The sequence below is a fragment of the Engraulis encrasicolus genome, chromosome 20, assembly GCF_034702125.1.
Source record: "Engraulis encrasicolus isolate BLACKSEA-1 chromosome 20, IST_EnEncr_1.0, whole genome shotgun sequence".
NCBI lineage: Eukaryota > Metazoa > Chordata > Actinopteri > Clupeiformes > Engraulidae > Engraulis > Engraulis encrasicolus.
The window spans coordinates 24,312,223-24,324,806 of NC_085876.1; the positions used below are offsets into that span (position 1 = coordinate 24,312,223).

The window sequence follows — 12,584 nt, forward strand, 5'->3', positions numbered from 1 at the left end:
TCTCTCTCTCTCTTTCTCTCTTTCTCTCTTTCTCTCTGGTGCCATTGAGAGCACAGCACAGGAGTGTGGGTGGGCAGCCTGCGGTGTGGTAGGGAGTAAAGAACTCAGGTGATGAGGCCATCTCTCAATATCTATCCTCCAGTTGTTTCCGTCAGTCTTGTGCCGTGGTATTGAACCTCCTCCGACGGAGAGGAAACATAGAAGGGATCTAGGGAGGATGGAGGGCAAGAGGACCACGTGCAGCAGGTCTGGCCTAGCCTGGCCGAAAGCCGACTGTTGACTCCGTCAAACAGTCTGGCGAAAGCTAAGAGGAATCCGTCTCCATGGAGGGTGGGAGATGGTCTGATCTTACTCTTCCATTCAAATTAAAACTCATATTGTGCTTTATTAGCATGCCTGTTACAATATAGTGTTGCAAAAGCATACAAATAACAAAGCAAAAGTGTGACTAGTGTTCCCTTAACCAATCAGTAACGGACTTCGCGGGTGAGTTCTGTGTTGCCACTCTCAACTGTTTGCCGATTGGCTGAACGGTGAGCGATCCGAGCTAGTGTTTCACCAGACTACGTGCGGAGCCAAAATCTTTGGGTGTAGTACATAGGATGGCGTTGCCAGGCTAGGTCTGGCCTGCCTCTATGACATCTTGCCTCTGTCCTCAACCTGTACCATTGTCATGGTTTGCAACGTCCTTGACAATGTTGAGCCTTCAGATTAATCCATACAATAGTGGCAAATGGCAATATCTGTGGTTGCTGTGTGGTCGAGGACGTGTTGTTTCACTACGGAAACGTCATTGACCCTGATGCACACTCGATGTGAGGTGAGTGAGGGGGTTCCCGGCCGAGCGCCAGTGCCCGCAGCACATCCTCTTGCTCAGCTGTTCTGTAGTGATATGATCTCCCCGGCCAGCTGGGGTGCTACATCTTTCATCACAAAGCCGACTGGTTAGAGGAAGCTCCCTATAGGTGATGATGACACACAGGGCAACATCCTGAGCAATGTTGATAGGCAATATTATGATTGGCTTTATATTTTCGGGAGGAATAACTTTGTTTGCTGCTGATCCAAGTTCTCGTAATAAAAGTGTCATAATGATGAACAGTGTAAGCAAAATCTCATTGTATCGTTGCCCAGACATATTGCTCGAATGTTGCCTTGTGCATCATCACGTTTAGGGTGAATCCCATTCCACCCTTTCACCCTTTAACCCCACGCCTTTCCCCTTGCCCTCTGTTTTGAGCATTCACATGTAGGCGTTAAGACAGAGGGTTAGGGGTAAGGGGAAAGGACTTCTACCCCTTTAAAGTGTGATTTTCCAGAGGCCGACCTCAAAGAAAGTAGAAATGGGATTTACCCTAAGTGAGATTTGCGATTTAGATTTCCTCTGGGTCTCTTCTTCCGACGCACCTGAAAACAGTTGCTCCTTTTTTCACAACCTCCAGGAAGTTGATGGTTTTTCACACCTCCAAAACAGTTGAGGGCATTCATCTCCTTCTGTCTTCTTTGCTGCTTCTCTCCTCTGCCTTCCATGGACTTTGAACTTGACTCTCACTCTCACTCTCACTCCGTGGGAGACTCTGACCCCCCGCCTGTACTCTCTCAGTGAACCCAGCCTACGCCCTGATGTTTAAAGATAGACAACTAGTCAGCAATGTCTCGTCGCAAGGCTATCACAAGCATCCCACCTGATCTGGTCACTGATTGCAACAGACAAATGATAATTAGAGTACAGTAGAAGAGCAGTGGTTTGCCAGTGAGGGCCGAGAATGGCTGCCATGGGGCCCGTGGAATGTTGGGGTGGGAAAAAGTATGGCAGAACAAATATTTATGTACCCCAAAATAAACAAAAATAAGCTAAACAATATTCCCATCAATCAAGAGCTGCATTATAATAATAATCTATTGCATGTTTGAGCATTACTACTATTATCATTATTTATATCCCAGTGGGGTACTGACACACACACATGCACACATAGTGACAGACATGGACTGTTGTGAAAGGGGGTGCACGGTCCATGTCTGGTTCCTTATTTCACGGTACCTACAGTAAGCTGACCATCTAACAGCATGGTAGCGAGTAAATATCTTCTGATTCCAGTCATTATATGCACTGGGCTTCAAATATGCTGTTCAAGGAGCTAAATATAGATTATTCATGCAGAAGTATCAATATTTTGTTCCAAGGCCGTCTGCATGAAAAATATAAAGAAACACACCCTTCTAAATCGCTTGGGGTTTCGTACGAAAAATGAGACAAAAATATCAGAAACAACATATATGAAGCTTGTGGCACAATTCAAAGGCGATCGGAACATCATTTTAATACCGCCATTGGATCACATGCTAAAATTTTCCGCTAAAAACGCGGTGAAGTCCCATGAAATCGGAGGATGTGACGTCACTTTCAAGCCCTATATGGGGGGCCTTGTCATGGTTACGTTTGGAAACCCCTGGAGTAGAGCAGCATTATTGATCCTGAAGGAATTTCAGGAGATTTGGAATGATGTGCTAAATCAGTAGGCCTTCTGTTTTCGAATGCACTTCATTGACTTAATCCATCCAAAGCTTTGGCATAAGTGTTTGAGTTCATGCAAGGCTGCTGGATTTGTGGCATACAGGGCGTTTTGTGTTGCCTCCTATACCTCTGACTCCCACATTGTAAATTTACAGTCTTTGCTCAGCTATTTCACTCTTATCCCAATGACGGTATCTTAGGTATGTATAATATGCTGGTTAATAGCACCTGGTTTGTAACAAATGCCAAGGCATCATGCCATAGGAGCAAACAGCCTTTTTGTTATTCAATCAGTGAAACAAGAAAATTGGCCTTGTCACATTTAATCGTGAGTGCAGTGTAATCTTATTATTCAATCATAAAATTAGGAGCCAGCTGTGTTGATACCCAGGCCAGCAACATTAGTCAAAAAGTTCCCTTGTGTTTAATTCCCTTTAGGATCACTGATGTGTCTTTGGGCAACATACTGTATATGAGTCTGACTCTGAGGGCTGTTAAGTCATCTGCTGTTGTTTCCACTATTACAACAGGAGTGGTAAGAATGGTTAGGAAGGGTGTGTATGTTAGCACAGGTAGCCTGTCGAACAGGATTGGGAGGACTGAGCTATTTCTTCTGCGCTCTGTCTCTGTCTCTATCTCTATCTGCCTGTTTTGTTTGCGTTCCGTTTTGTTTTTTTATATTTTCCACCCAAGTGTAGTATTTCATTTGTTTATTCTAAATTTCCGTTCATATTTAGATGGCGTATTTTCTGTCCTTTGAGTCCCGCAAATGTTCGTATGTACTGCTTTTCTCATTAGCCCCATCATTGTGCTTCCTGGGTCTGCATTAGTGTGTGTGTTTATGAATTGGGGTGGTGGTGGGGGGACTGTGAGAAGGAAGAAGGACTGGAAGAAACGCAGTGAAGGAAGAAGAGAGGAGAAGAAAGTGTGTGTGTGTGTGTGTGTGTGTGTGTGTGTGTGTGTGTGTGTGTGTGTGTGTGTGTGTGTGTGTGTGTGTGTGTGTGCGTGTGCGTGTGTGTGCGCGCGTGTGCATGCCAGAGTAGTGAGGGCAGCTTTTTTTGGGCTGGGGGGTGGGCGGGACCACAAGTGTGAAAGACAGGAAGTGTGTGTGTGGAAGGCAGCGTTCTCTTGCTTGTCAGCCAGTCGTCAGAGGCGAGGCGACTCTCTCTCTCTCTCCCTTTCTCTCTCTCTCTTTCTCGCTCCCTCTCTCAGCACACGCACACGGGGCGTGTGACCATTCGGAGTCTCTCTCACACACTCACTCCTTCCCTTCAGTGCGGCCGTGTGTGTTTGTGTGTGTGTGCGTGTGCATGCTTGCCTGTGTGGACCCTACCGGTAGTTACTTATCAACCAGAAGACGGCAGTCATCAAATCCTCCTCATACCGTGAGTAAACTTTGCTCAGGGAGTAAGTACGTGAGTAAGTACTGTAGTGGTGTCTTTTTTTGCTGTAGACTAGCGAGAGCTGCTGTGTCGGAGCCGGTTGGGCAGAAGTTGAACTCTGGTGAGTGAAGTGAAGTGAAGTGGGGGGGGAGGACTCCTCCCTGTGTAATGGGACGGACCGACTGACTCACCGTCTTTGGCAACCGCTGTCTGAATGGGATGGAGCTGAGCTGTGTAATGTGTGTGTCATCAGATTCACTAGCTACAATAACAAAACTATTATTCATGTTAATAACAATGTTTAAGATAACACTGATTTTTCTTTTTTCTTTTAGATCAGAGTTCCATGAGTAGCTTAGGGAAGGTGCCGGTAACTGCAGAGTTCAGCTCTTAAGGACGGTTACTGCCACACACTGCTTGACTTTTTAGATTTTTATCAACACAACCAGTTTTCCCGACAGCATCATTAGATCAATTATGTCAAGCAGTGTGCGGTAAGCCTTCTTTACTGTTAAACACTGATTTGTTGGTGTTGGGGATTTGGGTATGCAGTACTATATTTGGTGATATTTATCATCAGAAAAGTAAAGTCGAGCTGTGTGCGGTAAACCTTATGTACTGCTAAACACTGGTTTGCTGGTGTTGGTGATTCGGCTGTTTGCATGGTGGTCTTTCTGTGCATTTCTCTGAGGAGGGATGTGAGAGTGAAGTCGAGCAGTGTGTATGTAGTAAACTAATTTGATGGTGTTGGTGATTTGGCTGCATGCATGGTGGTCTTTCTGTGCATTTCCCGGAGGAGGGGTGTCAGAGAGAGTGATGTCGAGCAGTGTGTAGTGAAGTGATTTGCTGTTGTTGGTGATTCGCCTGTTCAGTATTTATGCAGCGTGCCATACACATCTCTGATTTTACTGCATAATATGCATGATGATTTTTTTTCTCCAGTCAGTCCTCATATGCACTTCCCTGTTTTCTGTTAGTGCCGGTATGATTGTGATTCAGCAGTATGCATGATTGATGATATTTTTCAGTCACTCGTCTTCTTGTGCATTTCCCTGAGGAGTTGTCTCAGACTGAAGTCAAACAGTGTGACAAATCTTCTTTTGTGTTGAGCACTAATTTGTTGGTGTTGTTGATTTTGCCTTTTCAGTATATATTGTGATTTTTTTTTTTCCCCAGTCAGTGGTCCTCTTGTGCATTTTGCTGAGGAGGTGTCTCAGACTGGATTTAAGCAGTGTGACTGTGCAGTGAAGCCCGATCTATTGTGTTTATCACTGAATTGTTGGTGTACCGTATGTGTGGTGATTTTTTTTTTCCTCCAGCCAGTGGTCCTCTTCTCCTGTGCGTTCCCCTGAGGAGGTGTCTCTAATCTCCCCAAATAGGCGGCCAGCTGGCTGGGGAGCTGCAGGCTTCCACGGGGCTTACAGCTCCAAATGGTGTGACTGAGCACTGAGCAGCCAGCACCAGAAAACGTGAGCCAGCCCTTTAGTTGAGTTTCGCCACAGCTGTGGATTAAAAGTTACAGTAAGATTTACTTTTTCCGTCCAAAGATGGATGGATGAATGGATTGGGGGAGAGAGAGAGAGGGAGGGAAGAATGAGGGAGAGGAAAACACCACCCACACGTCAGAAAAGTAGCTTTGAAAGTCTCCAGAGCCCTGGGGCTGGGGCTGTTTATGTGTGCGCGCTAGCACAAGCACAAGCACAAGCACGTGCATATGTATTTGTTGAGCTGCTACGTTCCAAGGTGATTGTGTGTGAAAGAGGGAGCAAGTACTGTACATGTGCTTGAGATTATAATCTGCGAGATTGGTACGTGAACTGGAGAAGTGTGTGTGTGTGTGTGTGTTTGTGTGTGTGTGTGAATGAGAGTCGGCAGGTCTGGCTGGTTGAGCAGAGCAGAGGTGCCTGCAGCATATCTGTGACATGTGCATTCATGTTTGTGGGCGGCCACAGCTGAGGCTTGCAGGTGGGGCAGGCAGGCAGAATTGTGTGTGTGTGTGTGTGTGTGTGTCTGTGTGTGTGTGTGTGTGTCTGTGTGTGTCTGTGTGTGTGTGTGTGTGTGTGTGTGTGTGTGTGTGTGTGTGTGTGTGTGTGAGAGATCAGATGCCATGTAATAGAGAAGTAAAGAAGCCCATACAGTTCTGCTTCACATCACTGAGGGTGACCTGTGGTTGGTGTTTGTGTGTGTGCTGGGCCGGCTGGCTGGCTTTGCAAGCTTGTAAGTGGCTTGAGATGGTCAGCGTGTGTTTATTGAAATCAGGCACACAAGAAGGTGTGTGTGTGTGTGCGCGCGCTGGCTGTGTCGCAAGCTTGTAATTACCTTGAGATTGGCAGTGAGTGTATTTTAATCAAGCACAGAAGTAGGTGTGTGTGTGTGTGTGTGTCTGTGTGTGTGTGTGTGTGTGTGTGTGTGTCTGTGTGTGTGTGTGTGTGTGTGTGTGTGGTGCATGTGAGGTTGCGTGCATGACATGCATGTTTGTGCTATCATGTTGACTCGCCTTATCTTCGCCCATCAAGCCTCCAGGCTGGCCCGGCCAGCTACCAACCAGCGGGCTCTATTTTGGTTCCTGTGGCCGGCCGCTTGCTCGCTCGCTGCCTCCATATCTAGGCCTATCTATCCGCGCACGTTCAAAAGATAATAGTTCTCTCCACCCTCCGCCCTCCCTCCACACAATCCTATTGTTTTAGTGGCCCGAGGTGACTTTGGCAAAGACTTAAGTTAACACACGAAAGCTTTACATTTTAATGAGGTCCCTTGTATGTTGCTCGGCTCGGTCAGAAGATAAGAGAAGAGAGGAGGAGAGAAGAGGAGAGAAGAGAAGAGAGGAGAAAAGAGAAGAGTGGGCCGTGAGCGTATCCTGAGAACCTTACGTTCCGATGATGATGAAATGGAAAAAGGAAACACTGGTGATCTCATGGAAAAGGAAAGTATTTTGCCTTATTGAGTGCAACCAGTGCCAGCACCAACATGGTCATCCAGCTCCTGAACTGTTGTGCTTGGCTTGTCAACCTCCCCCTTTAAGTCCCCCGCAGAGCCACTGACAGCTTTGTCCGGGCCCGGGACAAAATCATCTGAAAGGGCCCCCCCTGTAAATGCATACAGTGCTATGAGAATCCTTTTCTGGGGGCCCTTCTCACAATGGGCCTGGGACAACTGACCCCTTAGTCCCCCCCTCGTCTGCTTCCCTGGTGACCTGTGCCGGGTAGGGGTCCCTCGCCCGCTCCCCCTCAGCTTAAGCCAGCCAGCCATTGTGTGAAAGTTTGTGGATGGGTATTTAAGGAAGTACGCTCAACTCCAGGGGCCTATACTACAAACCCCAACTCCAATGAAGTTGGGACGTTTGGTAAACAGTGAATAAAATCAAAATGCTATCATTTTCAAAACATTCAATCTATTCATTAGATGGAGAATAGTGAAAAGACAACATATTAAGTGTTAAAATTGAGAAAAAATATTGTTTTGGGGGACATATGTACTCATTTCTAATTTGATAAATCCAACACGTCTCAAAAGAGTTGGGACGGGGATCAGTGAAATTTAGTAAACATCCAAATAAGATAAAACAACAAAGAAGAACATTTCAAAATGAATTGTACTGACGGACAATATAGGTGTCCAGGTATAAGATCATCACAGAGAGGCTGAGTCACTCAGAATTAAAGATGCAAAGGGAATAATTACCATAGTTATTACATACATTTTTGAATTCCCTTTGATTTACCACGATTGAGTGTATATAAGACATATTTTTGTTAATAAAATCATTGTATAGGTTCATGACATCATGAAATATATATTGGCTGTAGTCTCACTCTAGCACTCCAGGAATTAGAGCTATTGAAAATTGACCATATTAAGAATGCTTAATGCATGAAAATGATACAGGGGTGTAACATTCTCCTAAGCACCTGAGCTCACTTGAAATAGACCCAGAAGACATGGGAAACTGTCCTTTGCTTACAGAAGTCAGCAGAAGTTGTAGAAGTCCATTCTTTTTGACAATAATAGAGCATTGCACATCCTGTGCCACAGTAAAAATGGACCATCCAACTTGTGTTAGTGCTAGCTTCAAAAGTCAGCCTCCATGATGGCATGCGGGTGCAGTAGTGCATTGGTTAAGATGTTCTCACTCATCTGTAGAGTTAAATACTGTGCTGAATGGTATAAATGGGTTTTAAACAGCATGAAAAGCCACTCATGCATTATATTTTGAAGGCACATCTTCGATTACTGCCACATAGTAAGGTCAAATTGCATTCTCTAATATGTTTTAACAGTTTGGCTCCATCATAAGGACCAGCAGGTGATAAAATGGTGGGTTTTTGGTCAAGACCTGTCACACTGTAAGCACTACAGAAAGGAAAACATTGCAAAACATGGCAAGGAATACACCCACCATTTAAGCTGGTGAAATCATGTCCAAGATAGGAATTAACACTGTTTTTTATGTAAAATCATCTCATCGGTTAATGTATTTAACTGTTAAGTGTTGTCTTTTGTTTTGTTTTTAGTCTTCCTCGACATTTGCTGCCATGTATTGTCCCCGTCCCAACTCTTTTGAGACGTGTTGGATTTATCAAATTAGAAATGAGTACATATGTCCCCCAAAACAATATTTTTTCTCAGTTTTAACACTTAATATGTTGTCTTTTCACTATTCTCCATCTAATGAATAGATTGAATGTTTTGAAAATGATAGCATTTTGATTTTATTCACTGTTTACCAAACGTCCCAACTTCATCGGAGTTGGGGTTTGTACAATGCTGGTTCAGGATAAGTTAAGGTCAAGTTAAGAGATAAATAATCTAATACAATAGCTTTTAGAAAAAAGTTCTAGAAAATGAGGACTCCAGGCTCTTCTATTAGAAGATGTACGTCTCAGCTTAACATGAACTTATCCTGAACCAGCTTTGTAGTATAGGGGCCTGATCTCAACTCAAAGTCTTCATGTGACAGCAACTGAGTTGGTACACTTTAGAGAAAACATCTGAGAACAGCTTTGTCTTGATTTTCTGGATTTAAAACTATCAACATTAGGAGCATTTTTTTTACATAGTCTGGACGCTTGTTCCAAAGCTTTGCAGCATAGCAACTAGGCTGCCTCACCACACTTTGTTTTGACCGTTGGTTTTGCCAGCAAGTTTTTCTCCATTGATGTTTAGGTCAATTATGTAGCTCACTGGGAGCCAGTATTGGAGTAATGTGGTCAATCATTATTGTTCTCATTTATTTCAGAGACAAGCTGCACTCTCGTCTGCAATTTATCAGGAGTAGCATGACTCATTAGATGTTTCGGTCGAAGCCATCTTCATTGTCAGACGTCTAAATGTGTAGTGTGTCACAGTCTTTTGATGAATGAACATAACTGCATTTGAGAGAGTGCGGCTTTTCTCTGAACAGTGGTTTGTGGGTAGGAAGTAAATACCAAGCCTTTTTTTTCTTTCCACCATCATGTGAGTCTGCCCTGTGTTGTCCCGTAAATGAAAGGCAGTTTTGACATTGAAATTGAAATGCTATACTGCATTCCTAGTGGTTGGTCATGAATCAGCATTTTCCGCAAAGGAGAGCGTGCTTGGCCTGACATTAAGGGTTGCATGACATGGATGTCCGGGGAGGCGTGACACCAGCATAGCAGCATAGTTATGAGCTCCACTCAGGCTGACCTTCTCCGTCTGGTGAGGTCTGATCTTACTCTGCCATTTAAATTCATTGGAGTGCCGAATTCATATTGAAATTCCTATTGTGCTTTACTACTAGCGTGACAGTTACGATATAGTGTTGCAAAAGCGTACAAATAACAAGACAAAATTGTGAATAATTTTAATGGACGTCGCGGGTGACTTCTGCGTCACCACTCTCAACTGTTTGCTGATTGGCTAAATAATGAGCGAACCGAGCTGGGAGGCTTTCTCCAGACTAGGTGCAGAGCCAAAATCTTTTGGGTGGAGTACATAGGATGGCGTTGCCAGGCTACCTTTCCCCTGCATTACGCAGAGATAATTTGCTTTCCAATCAATCAGCATTGGCCGATCTTTAAAAAGTTTGTTTTTGGTTTTGTTTTCCGTATTGTTCTATGCTTGGCCATTCCACTAGCTCGAGCCACCGGTCCAGGGGTTGCTCACCCTCAAGGTTTAAACCAGCCAACGAGCGGGCTGGGACTTGTGGAAGGGGGTTGGGGCGGGGGGGTCTTGAAATCCTTTTGCAATAGCACAGAAGTATCTGCACTGGGTGGAACCAGTGGGCAATTTAAAATGGACACAATGAGTGTTTGTGCTTGATCAAAGTTTATTGAACACATTGCCTTTATTGGTTGCTTTGATTTCGTTTTTGATCAATTGCCCATCCATAGATGGAATCGAATGTGTGCATGTCTGTGTAGCACCAGGCGGGACCTATCCATCTATATCCATTGCTTTGGTTGGAGTTTTGCCTGCCATTCTGAGGAGTTTTCTCAAGACAGAGATTGAGCCAAGTCTTGAGAGAGTCCTCTTGCCTTGGGTTTTTAATAGAGCTCTGTATTCCTTTTTTTAAAGAAATATTTTTGGGCTTTTTAACATTTCTTATTCAGGCTGTGTGTGTGTGTGTGTGTGTGTGTGTGTGTGTGTGTGTGTGTGTGTGTGTGTGTGTGTGTGTGTGTGTGTGTGTGTGTGTGTGTGTGTGTGTGTGTGTGTGTGTGTGTGTGTGTGTGTGTGTGTGTGTGTGTTAGGGGTGGGCGGTATGGCCAAAAATGTGCTCCAGACTAACTTTTTGCACTGGTTGCACTGGTGCGCCTAAAACATTTTTTTAGGTGCACCAGCACAAAATTTAGGTGCACCCAAATGTTTTCACCACCCCATACATACGCACCTCAGCTTTACAAAATAAGAATTTAAAATAATAATAGCAATAATAATAATAATAATAATATATAATTATATATAAGTATTATATAATAATAATAATTATTGTTATTATTATTTTATTATTATTTTAAAAGATCTGGAGCCTTCCATGTGCTATAGGCTAGTCTTCCAAATGTGCTCCTTAAAAAAGACATGACAGTAGGCTACCTAACTAACACATCTTGGCTACAAGCAGGGCTCTGAATTAACACCAGCCAGTCAACCGGCCAAATGCTGGTGAAATTTCAGTTTGGCTGGTAGAAAAGACCAAATTAGTAGCCTTTTAGTCAGTAGTGACAAGTAAGATCAACATACCAGCCTTTTCTGCAATAAGGCTACACACACAACACAAGCACAGAGTTCCAATATGAGGATAGATAGATGGATAGATAGATAGAGATAGATAGATTTTTTTTTACAACAAACCCTACTAAAATGGTATGGTTTTTAAAATCAGTAGACACAAATAGCCTAGCCTATGTTTACAGTGGAATCTGAGGTGAATTGGGTTTTGTCTATTTCCCCATTTTTGATCGCTCTCCCTCTGCATAATGATTGTGGTAGGCTATCTTAGCAAGTGCTACGAACAGACACGACAGCACTAGTGCGCTCGCTCGCTCACTCTCTCTCTCCCTCTCTCTCGTGCTGTCTCAAGGTGCATTAACGATGCCTTGCCGACTGATAGGCAGTATGTAGCCTGCCGCTATCAAAAAACTCTCACAGAAGTCCCGACAGACTAGCGCGTCACCTGTTGGGCTGAAACGGGCTATTATCCGCGCACCCATCTGCGTTTTTGTGTGGCTATGTTTAATATCCGCTCAAGCCATTTCGTTTTTCCCCGTGATTGTGACTCGCTCATGTTTAAAATATCCTCAAGTCATTTCGCTGTTTTTACCGTGATTGTATCTCTCTCGTCCGTTGCAAAACTGGTTGAGAACACAAAACTCGCTGGCACATGTGAACTCGGATAGTTGAGCGAAGTCGAACATTCTATTCTGAAACGTCGGGCTGCCTGTGAACAAGGAAGGGGGAGAAAGCTACCGGTAGTTCAGCGGAGTTGAAGGAATGACCGCATCGAGACGTTTTATTGTGTGATGGGCCACTACTGTAGAATTACTATAAATGTTGTGTCCATTAAAACGGTTGTTTGGTAATTGATTTTGTTCTACTGATGGCTGGTCGCACCGGTGCGCCTAAAAATATTTTTTAGGCGCACCATTGAAAAAAATGGGCGCATATGCGACCAAATTGGTCGCACTCTGGAGCCCTGCCTCTGTATAATTTTAGCCACGGTATATATCACTATATATATCACGGTATTGTTCATTTGTGTATAATATGAAAAAATTAAGCGTTTTGTGGCTAAATGACCAAAATACCATTTTTTGCATTTTATTTTTTGAAATGACTGGTCAGACGTTTTATCTATGTGGGAATTCTTGTCATTCAAATAATTTGAAAACACATTTTTAAACTTTTAATCTATAATAGTCAGATACCATGAATGATATTTTCTCAACTGGTCATAGTAACACACCGTTATTGAGCCTGGTGCAATGCCTTAAAATGTAAGGCAACTAGTGTTAGCACATCTTTGTTACTGCAATGAAATGAATAACTTGGGCTGTTAGCTAGTGAGCTTGCTTTTCATACAGCCTTAAAAATAAATTTAAACTCCAGAATTGAAATGTTTTGGCATCACATACAATTGCAAACAATTGTAGCCTACATTACACATTTTGTATTGAGTAGTTTTTAATGAAATGCCTGTGCTGCTGTTATTCCTCTGCGAGTGTGCAGGA

The 12,584-nt window shown here is 43.7% G+C and overlaps 1 protein-coding gene across 5 annotated transcripts in view; it reads left to right on the top strand.

The window, feature by feature from the left end:
* The window catches only part of hycc1 (hyccin PI4KA lipid kinase complex subunit 1), a 59,282-nt gene that overhangs the window by 2,456 nt on the left and 44,242 nt on the right, over positions 1-12,584 (top strand). For 2 of the 5 annotated variants that reach the window (XM_063185646.1, XM_063185641.1), the window contains exon 1: positions 3,677-3,903. The exons of the other annotated variants lie outside the window; for them this stretch is intronic. The gene's annotated coding sequence lies outside the window, so the exon portion shown is untranslated. Of the gene's footprint in view, positions 1-3,676; positions 3,904-12,584 lie in introns of those variants that run through there. 5 annotated transcript variants of the gene reach the window in all.